This window comes from Onychomys torridus, chromosome 5 (genome assembly GCF_903995425.1).
Source record: "Onychomys torridus chromosome 5, mOncTor1.1, whole genome shotgun sequence".
Classification (NCBI taxonomy): Eukaryota; Metazoa; Chordata; class Mammalia; order Rodentia; family Cricetidae; genus Onychomys; species Onychomys torridus.
Window position 1 is genome coordinate 6,552,120 of NC_050447.1, and position 17,854 is coordinate 6,569,973.

The following is a 17,854-nucleotide window of genomic DNA, read 5'->3' on the forward strand; positions in this document are numbered from 1 at the left end:
CTTATATATGTAAAATGAAATTTGTTCATTTCCTTTCTGCTTAATTAAGTTCTAACATTATCTTTTAATACTTAAAAAGAAGAAGGTATCTACCACAGTTATTAAATTCACTCAACAAACACCGAGGATGTGCCAAGAATTATTGTAAGTACTGAGACAAGGACAGTGTTCGGAAACCTATGGGCCTGTATTCTGGTGTCAAGGACACCTCATGGAGAACACGCCCTGAAAGGAGACCCAGGAAGCAAGGCAAACAGGAACAAGTGCAAAAGCCAGCCTGCCATGTCCCGGAGAGCCAGGAGTCCAGTATGGCTGGAGTGGGGGAATGGACGGGGAGGGAGGGGGCGAGGGGGCAAGCAGGGACCAGCCTGAGTGGGAACTGCTGAAGATCTGGGCCCAATGGAGACTTGCAGTTTAACAGGATTACTACAGCCTGCTGGGCTGTGACAGAGTGAAGGTGGCATCCAGTAAGACATAGGTGTTAAAGGTCTGGACCAGCAAGTATGTGAGAAGTGCTCAGACTTCGGAAGGCTGTGTCCTGAGAAGAAAGTCATGGGTAAAGAACACTGCTCGTGCAAATAGAGAAAACAGTTAAATATAGGGAGAGACCTACTTACTTCTCAGAGGATGAAACCCAGTATTATGGTGACCAGGAGACTGAATCTCAAACCTAAGACAGGAGGGAGGAGACCAATGCGCAGTGAGTGACTGACGGGGAGGGAGGGAGTAGTGAGCCTCTGGGAGCTGGTTCTTCCAGGGGTTGGTAGAAAATGGTCTGGAGGTAGCAAAGCAAAGGTTGAGAGGGTGCTGAGAGAAATTCATCGTCACCAGAGGAACGAGAGTGAAGGTCCGCCTTCATACCTAGCTCTAGAGAACACAGACATCTAACAACACCAGCTATAAACCCATTGGGGAACATGTTATTACTAAAAAGGCAAAAAGAAGAGATACATTCATGAGTCACAGAAAAAAGAACCTTCGCTACAAATCAGTGTCTCTCCCATGAAACCTCGTCAAAACCTCTAAAAGAGAAGCCTGTCTCTGTGCAGAGGATGTGCTTCTGCAGACCTTGTCAGAAACAAGCAAAACTGACCGTCGCTGGGAGCTGGTGGTGCGGGAGCCAACCACTTCTTTTACCAGATTCTTGTTTTCACGTTTAAAACCCAACAAGGAACGCCGAAAGTAGGTAAAGGGTCCATTCTGCAGCGCCTCAGAAGGCAGCATGGTGACCAACAGGTTCTACGACTGAATTTTACATCTACCAAGGGGAAAGGCTCTGAGGGGCATTGGCACGGACTGGGGGCCACTCAACAGGAACTTCAGAGATGCACGGTACAACCCTGTGCCCAGTTTAGAGATCACGACTTGCCTAGAAAAACAACATGGGTGAAACTGAATTCTTTTTTTTTAAGCAATTCCCCTAAATGATCAAAAATTCAATTTTATGAAATGGTATCCAACCCAGTCCTCTTTCCACCAACAGTTCATCAACACCAATATTCCCAACACAGACAATTATTACCCAGAAAAGGGGGGACTGTTCTCTATTACCTGAACATCTTCAACAGCAAAGGTGAGTTGGGAAAACCAGTTTGTGGAGATGAACTTTGGAGAACCCCTGAAACCGGGCTGAGTGAGTCCCACAGAATCAATGGCAGCCTACTGTCAACCTTCCAATCTTGGAGGACCACTGCACATGTGGCCGCTTCAAGCCAGGCTGCTTCAAGCTGGAGTGTTCACTTTTGTTCAGTCAGGAAGAGTTCCCTCCACCTGAGAGCTAACAGACGCCATCTCCCCCCCCCCCCCCTCCCCGCTATGGCCTCCCTGTCCCATAACCGAGGCCTTTCTGCCTCAGATCAAGTCCAGTCCTATCCAGTAACCCCCTGTAAAACTTACCAGTCAGAAGGACAGACACAGCACAATGCTCTCAGGAAGGCTTGAGAACCCATTCCCTCCAGTACCTGCTCAATTATTGGACAGCTTTAACACCCACTGGTCCATACTTGAACAAATTCTTGAAGGGCTCCCCACCAACCCAAAAAAGCACAGAAGCAAGGAACAAGTATGAGCGTTCCTACCACCACGGAGCTTGCAGAATAAGTATGGAGGGAAGGAAGTGTGAGCCACACGGTGAGGAAACGGAGACGGCAGTCTACTGTGGATGGCCAGCGCCGTCTCTCTGTCTCTCTGCAGCCATACCTCCCCTGCGTATCTAGGCTATATGGCTCCCTTCCGATGGAAATCCGAAAGAAGTCAAGGAACACTGAAGCAGTCACAGGCACCAATTCCCTCCTCCCCAATGGGAATCCTGTAAGGTCTGCATTACTTTAGAGGCTGAAAACCAAGACCCAAACGCTGGCCAAGGGACTCACTGAGGCCACCCAACCTCCATATTCCTCCCATCCCCCCTTCCTGAAAACACCACCCACTCCGTTTGCTGCATAAAGCGTGAGGATTTGTTTAGTATTTCATTTTAATTCCTCCGACTCCTTCCCTTCCTAACTTACTTCTGTTTTATTGTTCTCCTTCTCGGTATGCCCCCATCTTAGAACAAGGACAAATCACAGGTCTTGTGAGGATGGCCATGACAAAATTCAACTCACTTTTACCTACAGAGCTTTGACGGAAGTGGAGCAAGACAGAAGCGTCACACCAGCAGCCCGAACAGGTTCCGCTCCTGGTGTCCCTCTCTTAGCTGTCTGTGGAATACTAAACTCCCTTTTAGAAATTCATTTTCTGGGGGCTGGAGAGATGGCTCAGAGCTTAAGAGCACTGACTATTCTTCCAGAGGTCTTGAGTTCAATTCCCAGCAACCACATGGTGGCTCACAACCATCTGTAATGAGATCTGGTGCCCTCTTCTGTATACATAATAAATAAATAAATCTTAAAAAAAAAAAAAAGAAAAGAAATTCATTTTCTGGGCTGACAATACTAGCTGGCAGGTAGAGGCTGCCAATTACAACTCAAGTTGCATCCCTGGGACCCACATACTGGAAGGAGAAACGTGATTCCTGAAAGTTGTTCTCTGACCTCCAAGTGTGCACCATGGCACACATGCACATACCCACTGACACACATATACATACATAAATGAATAAATAGAATTAAAATTTTTTATTTTCAAAGCCTTTTATTAAAAATATAAAACAGTGCATAAATAAACTACCAGGCTCATTTCCTGATCTTGGGATAATACTTTACCAATTGAGCAAGCATAGAGGTGAAGAAAATTTAGTCAAGAACTTTTTCAAGCATCTTATTTTAGTAAAGATAAAAATATTACAACTGTCATTGTACAGCCTAGCACGCAGCTGCAAGTCCCAGGCTGTCTGGACTCTGAAGGGGGGAGGTAGGAAGTAGGGGTGAAGGGTGGAGGGAAAGGCAAAGCCGGTATGGCAGTCCTACCCCTTTGGTGACATCACTTCCGTTATCCTCCTGCCTCCTCATCCCCCTTCCATGCCCAAGACTTTCCCACCTCAGCATGACACCAGTTTAGACGCATCCCTGCCCCTCCCCCCACCCCCGGTTCCCACAAGCCAAATGCAGTCCGCAAGCCCTGCCTCCAGACTGTGCCAACTAAACAACCTCCCAGACATGGCCAGGGGACCATGCTCGGTTCCACCACACCTCTCCTCTTTTTCTCTTCACCGTCTAAGCACCTGAGGCCTCAGTGGCTTTACTTTGCATTGCTAACTATTCAACTTGAGGTGTTTCTGGTTCCCGCTAGGATAGACGGAATGATGTCCAATACACACACCCTTTCTCTTTAAATTATGGGGGAGTGTGTGTGTGCGCGTGCGTGCAATCCCTGAAAAGGCCTGTCGAAGGCATTGGTGACTAAATTGCCTGAGGCAGGTGCTAGGAACCAAATGTGGGTCCTCTGCAGGAGCAGGAAGTGCTGTTAACAGATGGGCAATCATCTCTCCAGCCCATATACCTTCTAATTCTTCTCTCCTCAGAGAAAAACAGAGCAACAGTCCTCAGTGTCTAACTGATGTGCTTCAGCACTTACAATGGCCCTACACCCTACCACGGGCTCCCAAGCATGAAAGCCACCCAAACACGAAAGCCACTCATGGTCATACCCACAAGGCACTTACAACATAACATGGTAGATTTCCTAACATGTTTTCAAAAACATCAACGCGGAAAAATGCACTCAGTACATGGCCAGTGTGCCAGGCGGACACCTGACTGTAGCCAGGCTCCCTGGACAGCCAGCTGTCCTGTGTGGCTGGTGTTGATGGACTCTGAGGAGCCGGCCAGGTGGGAACCACTGTGCTTTTGCAGAGATCATGAAGACACCCTGCATACCCTCAAGGAACACAGGTTAACATGATAACTGAAATAAAAGGTATTACAACAGAGCTAGACTCGACAAGCAGGTTTGTGCTGTTCCTCAGAGCTGCAAGCTCCTTAGTCCAAGTCCTGTATTTATGATCCTTTATCCCAACTTTATCAAACTGTACAAGATATGCAGTAAATATAAATATACATTTTAGGCATTCAGAAGCTTGCTAGAGAATTAGCTAAGGAAAAAGGTAGGCTGTCAGGAACCGCTTTCCCAGACAGGCAAGAAAGCTCAAAAGCTGATGACCTGAGTTCAATGCCCTGGAGCCAGACAGTCGAAGGAGAAAACCTGCGCTTTCATGTTGTCCTCTGACCTCCACAGGCACAGCATGGCATGCACACATGCATAAAAATACACATACAATAAATAATCAATCTAGAACACCCTACCAATTCATCAAACTCCCTCCCCAATCCCTTGATTATGAGACTACCCCAAGCATACATGAACTGCCTTCAAACTCAGCTCCATAATATTAACAGCAACCCGTCACACAACCTTTCATATTGCTGTCATACCAGCTAGATTGCCTCCTCAGGTAGGAACTACACACTTTTCTGTCCCTCCCAAGCCACAGTCTTGTGCAGGACGCTAAGGAGAAATGCAGTGTCTGTTGAGTTGGTTAATACTGACTTAAAACCCAAAATCACAACACCAGATGTGTCCTCTGAGAAGGAGGCTTTCCTGGAACACAGAACATCTCATCCTATACAATCTGATGACTCTCTTTAAGGGCAGATAATGGTCATCTAGTTTTTGTGCCAATCATCTAGATGATAAGTCCATTTTTTTTTCAGTTAGCATAAAAAGCACTTCAAACCTATCAAACATTCTCTCAAGCTTGAACAAACTAAACAGAAATTAACTAAAGACAACAGGGAAAACAAGGAGGTTCTTACTAACCCCTCCAGACTGCACAGCCAGCAAGGGCTGTCCACAAAACAGGAAGCTGGAACAGGAGACGGCGGCAAGTACACACTACCAACTGTCCTCAGCTCTTAAAAGGGGGCATGCCTAATTTCTACAGTTATTTTATTTCCCATCAGGAAAAGCTACCTGGCCAGGGAGATGGAGAACAGGTAAAAGTGCTCGCCTGACAAGCTTGATGATTTGAGTTCGATGCTCAGAACCAAGTAAGAAAGAAGCCAGCTGTGGTCGTGTACATCTATAATGCCAGCACTCTAGTAGGAGCTCACAGACCAACCATATTGGAGTAAGCAGTGCAGAGACAGGAACATCAATGCCTCAAACAAGGAAACAAGGAGGACTGATCCCCAAAGGCTGTGCACAGACCTACACACACACACACACACACACACACACACACACACACACACACACTTAAAAAGTCACTACATTTACAAAAATTAACGTCTCAACATTCATTCTTCCTGTCCAATTAGCTCCAAGTGTTTGGGTGGTACATCTGACCAAACCACACCAATCCAGCGTCCCTCCTCCTATCACTCTGGAAGAGACTTCAAGGATACAGAGGGGAAGGCTGCAGGCGAGGCTAGGAGCGTACAGGTGAGATAGGAAGCCTTCCTCTCCACCTGGAAATATTTTTAGGCAATTTACAGGAAAGGCGATGGTGAGGAGCTAGACAAGTTCTGTCTAGTAGCTATGCAAGAGCCTTGTACCAAAGGCTGAGGCAGGACGGAATTTGACTCAGCTGGGTCGGGATCTCACCTATCATCATCAGACCTCCTTCTGGGCAGTGTATGAAAAGTCTTTTAGAACCCCTGACCACTAACTATTATCTGTAACAGAAAACCAGGGGTCTAAATCTGGATGCCTTTTTAACTTGAGAAGAAGTTTTACTGCATAAAGGGATTCTTCATAAACCAGTCCGTCTCCATAATCAAAGCCATATTCCAAGCCATCCTGTATCTCATATAAATGAGTATATGCCACTGTGATATCTAATACTACGGCACAAGCAGGAGATAGGGGTGGGTATTTCACAATGTCCTAGGGAAGATGAGTTATCTTCAAGGCTCATTAATCTTGCCAGCTGACTGAGCAACGTGCATGTGCAGGAGCCCTAACAGGGCCAGAAATGCTAAATTCTAGGTAGGTGACCCCTGACCCCAAGGCCTGTCGTGGAGGGAAGCAGGCTACTGTGGAGGAAATGTGTGTTTACATGTAGCTTACAACCCCTGCAACCCCTGATTCCAGCAGGCTGCTCTGAAATACTGGGCCCCTTTCCTCTGTTCCCAGTGTTCCCAGACACACACATTCTGATTCACAATGACACTGCTCCCCTGCCTCCCAGTGACGAGCTGGTGCAGGGCACTTCATCAGCCTGTGTTTCATCTGTTTGTAAATTGCTGGCGAAGGTTCTTTTGGGGCATTGCTTCCCGCTGCATTTGGAAGGTTCTTACAGGCCACAGCAACACTGTGGAGACCTGCTGTCAGGCTGTCTGCATATCTGATGCACCATTGACATTTGTCATACCCAAAGCTTTTCTCCTCTGGTTTTGTCCCTTGGAGCCACATCCAGAGGGATCTGCAGTTCCTTCAGACTGCCAAACGCCAACCTTCTTCCCATGTAACATGGGAAGGACCTTGCTAGGATGAGTCTGTGCTGTCAGAGTGGGACAACATTTAACACTAAGGAATGATGCAAAGAGGCCAAGACTCGGATATTCAATCCCAGTACTGGGGTGGGAGGCCAATTAAAAAGGGCATGGATAAATTCAGAATACTAATTTTTAAAGGCTTTGAGCAATTTCAATAACTTACCTTAGCTCTTTAAAGGGATTCATCCCTGAGTTCAGTTACCATATTTTCTAAAAACCATCATCAGCAACTGTCCAGGAAATGCTTTACAAATTTCCAGACTTGGTTCCCACCACTTTCTTTCTCCAAGATTCCTGTCACTCCCTATTCTGCAACCATTTGGTTCTTTAGACTCCTCACCCCAGCACCCCTTTATCCGGACTGGATGCAATACCGTCCTCATTAACATTCTCTACTGCAAAAACACTGATTTGTATAAACAGTTACCACAGCCGAATATTCAGGATGTGGCCGGTCCCACGCCGAACATTTCATGTGCTAAGCACTTGCCGCTGAGAGACGCAACTCGTCCTACATTTGAACACTACTTTAACATCTCTAAAGCCACAAAGTCCTACATTTGAACACTACTTTAACATCTCTAAAGCCACAAAGAGTATGATTCCTAGATCACCATGTTTAACTGGACAGGCGCTTTTCCTCGGTAGAACATGAAGTAACATCTTAAACTGGATAAAATACAAAAACATGTATTTCCTATTCATAGCAATCCCTGGGCTGTGCTGTCCTCTCCACTTCTCTTCTAGGGAGGCAGAACCACAAGCTCACAGCAGTTTTCCAAAAGTGACAATGTGATCTTACACCCAGGCGACCATCGCCCGGCAATGCGGTCAGCACAGCCATTGTGCATGCTGCTGTGGTGCTTCCTCCTGTGACCTGGGTCCTGCTCAGACATTACAGGGTCGGGATTTTGTCGTCTGTGCTTCAGATCATAATCACACTGTTTTGAATCGATGTCCTTGGTCTCTTCCACCTCTCCATACAAAGTCTCATATTAAAAAAAATAAGGGACTAGCAGGAGTCTAAGAACCTATTTCTCATTTCTTCATACACTCATTCTCTCCACAGCTACAGTCACTTACTTAATTATGCCTTTTCCCCTTAGCCCAAGTGACAGGCGCGCCCTCTCTCCGACCCTCCTTTGGACTCTAGCATGGAGTCCTGGTTTCTTTACTCCTCTGATGCTACTATATCTTTCTTACAGTCGCTTCTGACTACTTCAGACATGCCTCTTCCGAGGTGTGAGCTTGGATGGAAAACTGAACCTCTGTGCTGTGCCTTCCCCCTTGGTTCTCTCTGGGTGCACAGCAGGTGGCTAGAGGCACAACACTCCCCTCATCCTGCACAAAGATCCCACAAAAAGTGCTGAGCTCTGCATGTCTAACTTACCTACACAACCTAACTAGGCATCCCACTGGAAATGCAACACATCAATCCTAACTTATCACCTGTACAAGCCTTTTAGCCCTCACTACCATGTACTGGTGCACCAGTTTCCCAGATGACCAGAGGTTCGTGGTCATCTCTGGCATCTTTCTGGTAATTTCACAGCCATGTAATGGCCAAGTCTTCATTAGTTTGTTGTTGTTGTTCTTTACCAGTTTCATCAAAGATTAATCATCACATGAAAGAAAGCTTTAAAAAAAAAAGAAAAGAAAAGAAAAAAGCTGCATCCAGCATCTACTGACTCAGTTCCAAACTCAAGTCCAAGTTTTTGCATTGACTTCCTGACGCTTCTGCATTCTGGCACACAACAAGACCTCCAGGTGTTCATCTCAACTTTGGCACATTCCCCTCCTATCTCAGGCTCCGTTAGGAATGCCCACCAAGGTCAGGCGGGTCAGCTCACTAGAGGGTAAGCCTGTGCTCCTCGTTCTGACAGCCACACACTGCTAATGGAAACAGCGAAGCACAAGTTAGCTGACCCACATAAGGCCGTTCCTCGGCTCCATCAGCCACACTCTGTGCTGGGCAGTCACCTGTGGCTACGGCTCTGGTGGCAGAGGACACCTGCCCCACCACAGAATTTCCACTGGACAGGACTGCTGTGGGATCACTCACTCCTGCTCACCCACTGTGCTCCCTACCGATACAGGCCCCATGTACTTCTACCCCACAGGAGTCCTCCATGAGCTGTGAGGCTAAACCCTAGGTTGCTCTGTAACAATTCGTACAGTGTTACTGATTTCTTTTCTTTCATTTTTTATGTGTCTTCTCATGAATTACTGTAACTCTTAAAACTAAAAAACAAAAACAAAAAAAACAAAAACAAAAACAAAAAACCACTAACTACACTACTACACCAAAAATCACCAAATAAGGGGCTTATTTAAATATCTCTCTTCCATTAAAAAGTTTTCTTTCAGTCTAAACAAATAAAAGCCCTTGCATTTAACTAAATGAACAACTTAATTTAATGCCTAATTATAGTAGCTGAAGATAACTAGCTACCTTTTTTTTCTGTGGTGTTTGAAACTGAAAGGAAAAATGTCTGTACAGTACTCTGCACAGAGAAACCACAGACAGACAGACAGACAGAGGAAGAATAAATAGTTTGGATAACCATACCCTCAAACTATCTGAGACTGTAAGAAAAGGAGCAGAGCACAGGAGCCCTCAAATTAAAGAAAGCTGCAGATAAAGCATCCAAAATGTGACATCATAACTTGTTCCTGAGTCAACAAGTAGCCCTTTTCTCTCCCTTTCGAAAACATGACCATGAACATTCTTTGACACTCGAGCTAAGGAACATACGGATGTTTAATTGCTGGTTCTCTGCTGTGTTCTCTCCTTCCATGCAGGCGTGTTTCTAATAACAATAACAACAATAGTGGGAGGAGGAGGAGGAGGAAGAGGAGGAGGAGGAGGAGGAGGGGGAAGAAGGAGAAACTGCCACTACCACCAAGCTCCCACACCACACATGTGGGTTCTTCAAAGAGAAACACAGGCTTCTTCTTAGACACTTGGAACCACGCAGAGATGAGATGTAGGAGAATCAACAGGCAAGGACTCCGGGAGCCTGAGAGCACTGATGCTTTCTTCTCAGGAGGGAATCCTTCCTCAAATTCTGTTTTCAGTTTATAATGAAAATTGCAAGGCTGCTACCCTGTCCAAATATGGCAGTTCCCAGTGCTTCCTCCAAAACTGAAGTGCTCGCTGAGGTTGAACTATTCAGGAAAGTTTTCACTCTTCGTCCTCTATGCAACTGAACACCCTGGACATCCTGCTCATTTCTGCAAACAGGCCGGCAAGAGCCTCCAATGCTGTTTTGTGGACCAACTGTGCCCCATCTCAGCACACGCTGAAATGAACGATTTGGATCCCAATGGTTACAATACCATGCTTCTTAGCCCCATCGATTCCCTTAAGAGAGGCAGCTGCAGAATTGAGTGCTGAAAACACTTCATGTGCTTTTGCTACAGATCAGATCACTGATGACCAGATTAGAGTATTCCTACTACCAGATAATGGCAAAAGGGGACACAGTGTGAAATGACCAAACACAGCCTATAGTCTTGGTACCAAAATTACAGACCACACATAGAGATACCAAGATATTTCACCAACCTCAACATCATTTTGACTTAAATTTCCTCCATCTTTCTATAGCTCAACTACCTACCCTCTTTCTTCCCAGACCTTTCCAACTCTCTCCCTACTACCCACCTTGCTCCCTAGAGATCCTAAACTTCAGCTGGTGAGCTGGTGCTGTTCTAGAAGGTCCAAAGGACTGCATGTATTTCTTAGTATGTCATAACTGTCTGATTTAATTCGAACTTTGGCCACCCATTTCTAATAAGATCTTGTTGATTAAATCAGACATGAGGTTTTTCATTTCAATTTCTAGAATGAAAAAAAATCAATTTTAATCTGTTGAAAGCAAACATTTCTCTATGGTTGTCAGATTTAATTGCTACTTAGCTCAAAAAATGTTAGGTATAAAAACATCAATATCATGCCCCCCCCCAAAAAAATTCTTTCTTCCCCTTCCCAAAAGATCCAAGATGTGCTCAGTTCAATGCCTCAGGAACACTAAGTGTAACAGGAAAAAAACAAATAAATGACCCCTCAATACTCAGAGGATCCAGGCCTAGCTTTCGGTTTCAATCAGATAGATGGGAAACATCACCCAAGCCAGGTAACTTCTCTGGGCCTCAGACTGCCCAACTTAGAAGGAACTGACTGGATTAGAAACCTTTTAAATTAATGTTTAACAATAAGCATCTTTAGTCTCTGACGCCCTTGGCAAAACAGTCTCAATGGTGGACTTCACCTGAGCACATAGACTTATGCACACATACTCACAACTACATATCAACATTTCTGGATCAGAAGAAGGGAGTAAAAAGATGTCAGAACCATGTTAACATCAGATTTGCAAACAGCTCAGACCCTTCCTCAAAAAGGCTAGGAGCAAGTAAGTTGTGAGACTTTCTACAAAAGCTGACACCATCCTTAAAAATAAAGTCTCCAAGGAATCTGCAGTGAACTATTCTCACCTCAGCTGCTGGGTTTCACTGCTCAGGGGGAGCAGAACAGTTCTGAGGAGACACAGGAACAAGACTACGGCGACTTTGTTCCACAGCATCGTCGGCTTGGGCTTGGCCACAGAGAGCAAGGGCGGGATTACAGAAACGCAGGGCACCGCTGACTGGATCTGTAGAGCATTACCTTACTGTCAAACTCGCCTTCCAGCCATGTGCGGGCTTAGATAAGCATGAACTCCCGTTTCTCTCTTCTACACAGGGGTGACAGGAGAAAGCACCCCCCAAAACAGCATGACACAGACTGAATTTGTCTAAAGGCCTACAACGTAAAAGTAGAGTCATGTCCACACAGACAAAGCAAAGCCTATTGGGTATTCCAAATCCCAGGTTAACTGAAGCCGAGGGTCTCCAAAAAAAAGACAGGCAACATGTTGTAGCCAAACTCAAAATCAAAGGCATAAGGAATTCAAGGTGTTTCTGGCAGCCTCTGCTAATGGCATCGAAGCTTTGAATTGGAACACGCAACAGCTTTGCCTGTTCTTGCTCTCATGCCACACAGTAACAGAGGGCAACACATCAGCTCGGGTCGGAGACTATCATGCTAAGAACTGCAGTGTGTTTTTGTTTTGTTTTGCTTTTTTTTTTAACTACAGACACCAAATTTTCAACTCTGCAGGACTGCAAAGCCTTGGTACAGCAAGAAGGCTCAGCGGGTAAAGGTGCCTACACCCTGATCAACCTGAGTTTGGTTCCTGGAGCCCATAAAGGGAAGAAGACTCAGCGGGTAAAGGTGCCTACACCCTGATCAACCTGAGTTTGGTTCCTGGAGCCCATAAAGGGAAGAAGGCTCAGCGGGTAAAGGTGCCTACACCCTGATCAACCTGAGTTTGGTTCCTGGAGCCCATAAAGGGAAGAAGGCTCAGCGGGTAAAGGTGCCTACACCCTGATCAACCTGAGTTTGGTTCCTGGAGCCCATAAAGGGAAGAAGGCTCAGCAGGTAAAGGTGCCTACACCCTGATCAACCTGAGTTTGGTTCCTGGAGCCCATAAAGGGAAGAAGACTCAGCGGGGCTGTCCTTAACCTTTACAGGTTGTGCCCCCCAACACACACACACCCCCACACACATAAATGCTTTTTTGAAAGTAATAGTTTAGTTAGGGAAAACAAAGACTTTCAATGTTTTCCTATACCACCTCTCAGCATGTATTAAAATAGTATCCCTGGAATGTGTTGTGTTAGAATGTTTGATTCTAAAAACCGATGTTTGAGTGGCTGACTTGGGTTTTATAAAAACATACAATGAATCTGACTTGTGATTAGGCTAGAATTTCCAATAATTTCTAAGATAGCCCTAAACTACTACCATTTTATACCACATATGTAGGTTGAAGTGGGACTTTCAGCGTCAACAATTATAAAATCAAAGTATCGATCCACTCTGAGAAAATCTAGAGAGGCTCCATGTACTGTACTATCAAATATCCAGCCAATTTTAATGTTAAATAAACAAGCACATTCATCTGGTTATAGAAAATTCAGTTTCCTCTTTAGTAAGTGGTAAAATAATATGTATACCAAAGAATTATCTTCAAATAAATTTGAATTCTTTATATTTAATTTATTTAAGGAGGGTGGGGGTCAGGGGCAACTTGTGAGAGTGAATTCTCTCCTTCCTTCTATCATGTAGGTTCTAGGCTCAAACTCAGGTCACCAGCCTTGCTGAGCCATCCTGCCGGCCTTTAATATTGCACATCTCTTACTGACTTACTGTCAGTAAGTATTTGATTTGTAGACCTGTTTCATATACCTGTATACTCAGGGTCACAGATAAACTTCTTGGGCAAGAGGGGAGTTTGAGAGACAGAGAGTTTTAAGAGGCCCCGTTCTAAACAGAGAACAAACAAAACAGTTAAGAATGAAGGTCAGGGCGGAGTCAGGTAGCTGGGTTCATACCCCAGCCTGGACCATAAATCACAACTTGTTAGCTGTGGAGCCTGAAGCAACACAAACCTTCTGCCTCAGTTTCTTTACCTGTAAGATAGGAGGTGGGCAGAGATCCCAGGCTTAAATAATTTAGAACCACTATAAACAATGCTGGCACACAGTAAAAGTTCAGAAAGAAAGGGGGAAAACCCTTACAATAATATTCATCTATGGAGGACTCTCAATCAGGGACACAATGACAAATAAGATCTACCTTTCTGAAGAGCAGTTATCTGTACAGAGGAAGGTCCTGGGTCACTCTTTAGATTCTAGAAGTCGAGAACTTTCTGTGAGGATAAAATCACCCCATACACATTCCATTCAACATGGCAGTCACATAAAGCTCCTGAAATGTGGGTGGTACAGACAACACGCTAGCTTAAGTTATGACTCATTATACAGACAAGGCTATCCCTACCTTATTGGACAGCATATCTAAATTGAGTATGTTTTATAAAAACTTAAGCAAAAGCAAGGATCTCCCCCTTGAGCTGCCATTATGTTTTCAGTAGAACCTGGTAACTATGACTTGTTTAAGCAGTAACATGTTGACTCACATATCAATACAGTGAAAGCTTAGAGCTAATAAATGATCAGAAACAAAGTGTGTGATCCTCTGGTATTTTAGACGATCCAGAAGGCCAAAGTTAAATTCACACTGACATAAGCAAGCTCTGATACACAGATCAGAACTGCAAAGGTCCCTATCCCCACCCCAAAGCATCAACTGAAAAGCTATGTCGTCTTCAATGAGATGCAACATCTCTGCCATTTGCTTTATCTCCTCTCCCTCAGAAATCACAGTTCAGAGTGCTGCTTCCGTTTTCAGAAACACTAGGGTCCTTGACCATCTCCCCTTTCCATTATAAACAAAATCCATGTACCACCCGTATCTGAACTACAACGCCAGACTCCTGCTTAGCTGCCCCTGTAATATGGTTTCATTATGATGACTGAACTAACAGGCTGACATCATAGACTTTTACAGGCTGACCCCATGTCATCCTGATGTATCATTTTGCACCAGTTCAGTGCTGTAAATCAATTTAAGATCTCAAGCAGGTTGAAAAGGCTGGTAATGACGCTCTCTCTGCCTCCCTAGAGACTCTACATTATACACAACTTACATTATTTATAAAGTCTCAGCGATGCCTCCATTAGCCTTGCAAGACCACACAAATGAGATCTTTTATACACACACAACTTGGCCTTGATTATGTAGGCTACTACTAAAGCTTAAATATGCTCATCTAATTACATCAGGGTTTATTCTTCTTCCAACCTACCACATTATTGCATTTTATCTTGAGGCCAGTATCACTGGAAATCAAGATTAAAAACCAAAATTGTGTTTTTAACTAGTATGTGCAGCTGGGACTAAGATTTACTTCCTCTTAATGCTCACATGAACTTAACAGAAAAAAAAAAAAAAATTAAATGACATGATGAACGAGAGGTTAACATTTTTAATTGCCTAAAAAGAAGGAAAAAAAAATGACTTGTTATTCCTCGGCAACGTAAAGGCCATCATCTCGCTACAGGCACGAAGCTGGGAGATACTGCAAAGCAGGAATGTGTTTGGTTACTACCTATAGTTGCTAGGGTCAAAACTAAATCAAGGACAAATCCCTAGCCTCCAAAGAAACCTGATCTTCCTTGGGAGCCTCTCGAATCCCACCCCCAGAAAAATCATCTCTCAAGACTCGGGTTTACACCTTCCTAAAAAATGCAAAATCACACACACAGCCCACCACCTTCACAGAAATATCATGTAACTGAAAATGAGAGAAGCGGGGACGGGGAGGGTAAACAAACGTCAAGTCAGTGCAGCCGATTTAGGCCTGGCACCTACATCATAGTAAGGCTGGTGGGAGAAAAAAAAATGCTTTGCACTAATTGAAAACACCGAGGCAGTGAACATCGGCTCTGCCTCGACTCTGTGAATTGTTCCAGCACAGCTCATCTGCTTCCGGGACAACTTAAAGTGGTAATTATAAACAAGATGAAAAATGAACCTGTCAGGGAACAGTTTTCTCATTGTGCTGAGGTGTGGGCACGTTACCCACCACAGGCCCTTGTGGGGAGAGATGTTGTAAAGGGCACGCTGTGATTTCGCTCCAGCAACAGGAAGACATTACAGAAACCAAGCAACCCTTCCAGCCGCGCTCTGAAAACTTCAGATGTCACCCAAGAGCCCAGGAGAGGGAGAAGAGAGGGGCCGGGGCGACAACACTCCACACGATGCTCTCCTACATGGCTGAGGCCGGGGCTGGGGTTTTCAGACGGAAGGCTCTGAGCTGGAGTCTGTGGTGCCGGGCATTTAGAAAAACTGCATGCGCCTCCGAATAAACAAAAGCCGCGACTACCACGGTGCCGAGATGTGGCCGCCGCCGGTCCCTCCCGGCTCCCCAGGGCACCTCGGGGAGACGCTGTCCCCGCAGCCCTCGCTCGCAGTCCGCAGAGCGGCCGCACAGGCCCGCGCTCTCACGCCCACCGCCCCCACCCCGGACAGAAACACTAACAAAGACGGTCGGGACGAGAACAGTTGTTCCCGGCTCTCGGAACGCGCAGTGAAGCAATCGAATCCGGTAAAGGGAAAGGAATGAGGCGACACTGGGCGACGCAGGGGGTGTAGGCGGAAGGAGGGAGGGGGGAGAAAGACGCGAGGCCGCCAGACCTTTGAATAAACCAGAGGGAACTGTGCTGCGAACTTTCCTTCACCCCGACCCCCAAAACAGGCTGAGTGGGGACCCCGAGGGGCGCGCGCACCCATCCAGGGAGACCCGAGCGGAGCGGAGCGCTGTCCCAGCGAGGGTCTGCAGGCCGGGGCGGGGACACAATGGGGCTGCGGCCCGATGCGGAACGGGGTCCCCGGAGAGCTGGGCACGCCCGACAAAGACGCGGGGAGACAGGAGAGGAGGTCCGGCGGCAGGTTCGCGGCCGCAAGGCGCCATCATGGGGGGTGGGGGATGGAACCGCGTCCAGGAGCTCGTCCCAGATTCCCCCAGAGCGGGTCCCCGAGTCTCTCCCGGATCCTCCCCGGAGCCCTCCCCGGATCGCCCCCGGGAGCCCGTCCCGGATCCCCCTGGAGCTGGTCCCTGTCCCGGTGTGCCCAGCGCGGCGCAGGACAAGTCCCTCTCGAGTCAGCTCGGGTACGCTCGGCTTTACCCGCTCGGCGGCGCGCCCATCGGCGGGGACGCACGAGACCGGGCGCCGGGTCCCGCGCTTCGCTCCGCTCCTCTCCGCTCCCGGCCGCAGTCCACGAGCCCCGGCCCTGGCCTCGCCGTGGTGCGCCCGCTCGCTCCCAGAGCCTGGATTGATCTGGTCGCGCTGGCGTCAGGCAGTCGGAACCGCCCAGCCTCCACAGCCCGCCTGCCAATACCCGGCTCACAACCCGCCCGCCCGCCGCTCGCCCTCGCTCACACGCGCACCGCGCGCGCCCGCTGCCGCCTAGGGATCCTCTCCAAATTCCCGGCCCGCGCCTGCCTCCGACTCTGAGGTCCCTGCTTAGCTGCCAGTCAAGTTCCAAAGCCTGTGTTTATTTTCGGACACGACCACCGAACCCACCCAATCGTCTTACAAACGCCTTTTAATGGCCCTACAATCACTGACCCAGTGATTTACAGGCCCTCCAAGTGGCGTGTGCCCCAGATTAGGTGACCTGTTAACTACTGCTATGGCTTACACCAACCTCGCACTAGGTAGATGCATTTGTTGCTAGTACGTACCCTTGCTGCGTCAAATGACAGAAGCCATTTGTATGTTTAATACAAGGTCTCTGGTAGCCCAGAATGACCTTGAACTCGCTTTGTAGGAGGAAAAGACCTTGAACTTCTGCCCCTCACCCTGAGTGCTGCGCGACCACATGCTTTTATTTATAAGGTTCTGGGATCACACCCACGGCCTCATACCTGCCAGGCAAGCACCTTACAGTTGAGCTTCGCCCAGCCTTTTAGTTTGCTTGCTTTGCGACAGTCAGAGTTTCTCTGCATAGCCCAGGCTGGCCTTGAAGAGGGAAGTATCCTCTTAGTGCTGTAAATTTTTGGTGCAATCTTTTAGATGACATAGAGAATTGCCTCTGCTCTCCGCAAACAGCAACAACAACACAAAGGAGCTCACATCTTCCTGATCTGTTCAGACACCAAAAATACCTTCTTTAAACAATCCACTTCTCTCTCGGTAGGTTTCTGGAAGCTGGCATGAAATCTTGGCCAATTATCATAATGTTGAGTTATGTTCAGAGAAGAACTATTGTAGGAGTAAATGCCCCACAAACCAAAAAAAGAAAAAAATCATTGCCAGCGATATAAAGAAAATACCAAAGGCTACTACAAATTAATGATACTTTCCAATTATTCCTGTACCTTTACATGCTTAGCATTCCACTTAAAAGTCTTATTAATTATTTAAGTATTATATCTGTATTCCATATTTAATTATTCAAAGGA

General features: G+C 46.5%; 1 protein-coding gene across 2 annotated transcripts in view; it reads right to left on the bottom strand.

The window, feature by feature from the left end:
* Smad1 (SMAD family member 1) overlaps nt 1-16,807 on the bottom strand; it is a 62,163-nt gene extending 45,356 nt beyond the window's left edge. For both annotated transcript variants that reach the window (XM_036187386.1, XM_036187385.1), the window contains exon 1: nt 16,575-16,807. The gene's annotated coding sequence lies outside the window, so the exon portion shown is untranslated. The remainder of the gene's footprint in view (nt 1-16,574) is intronic.
* Between the last annotated feature and the right edge of the window lie 1,047 nt (nt 16,808-17,854).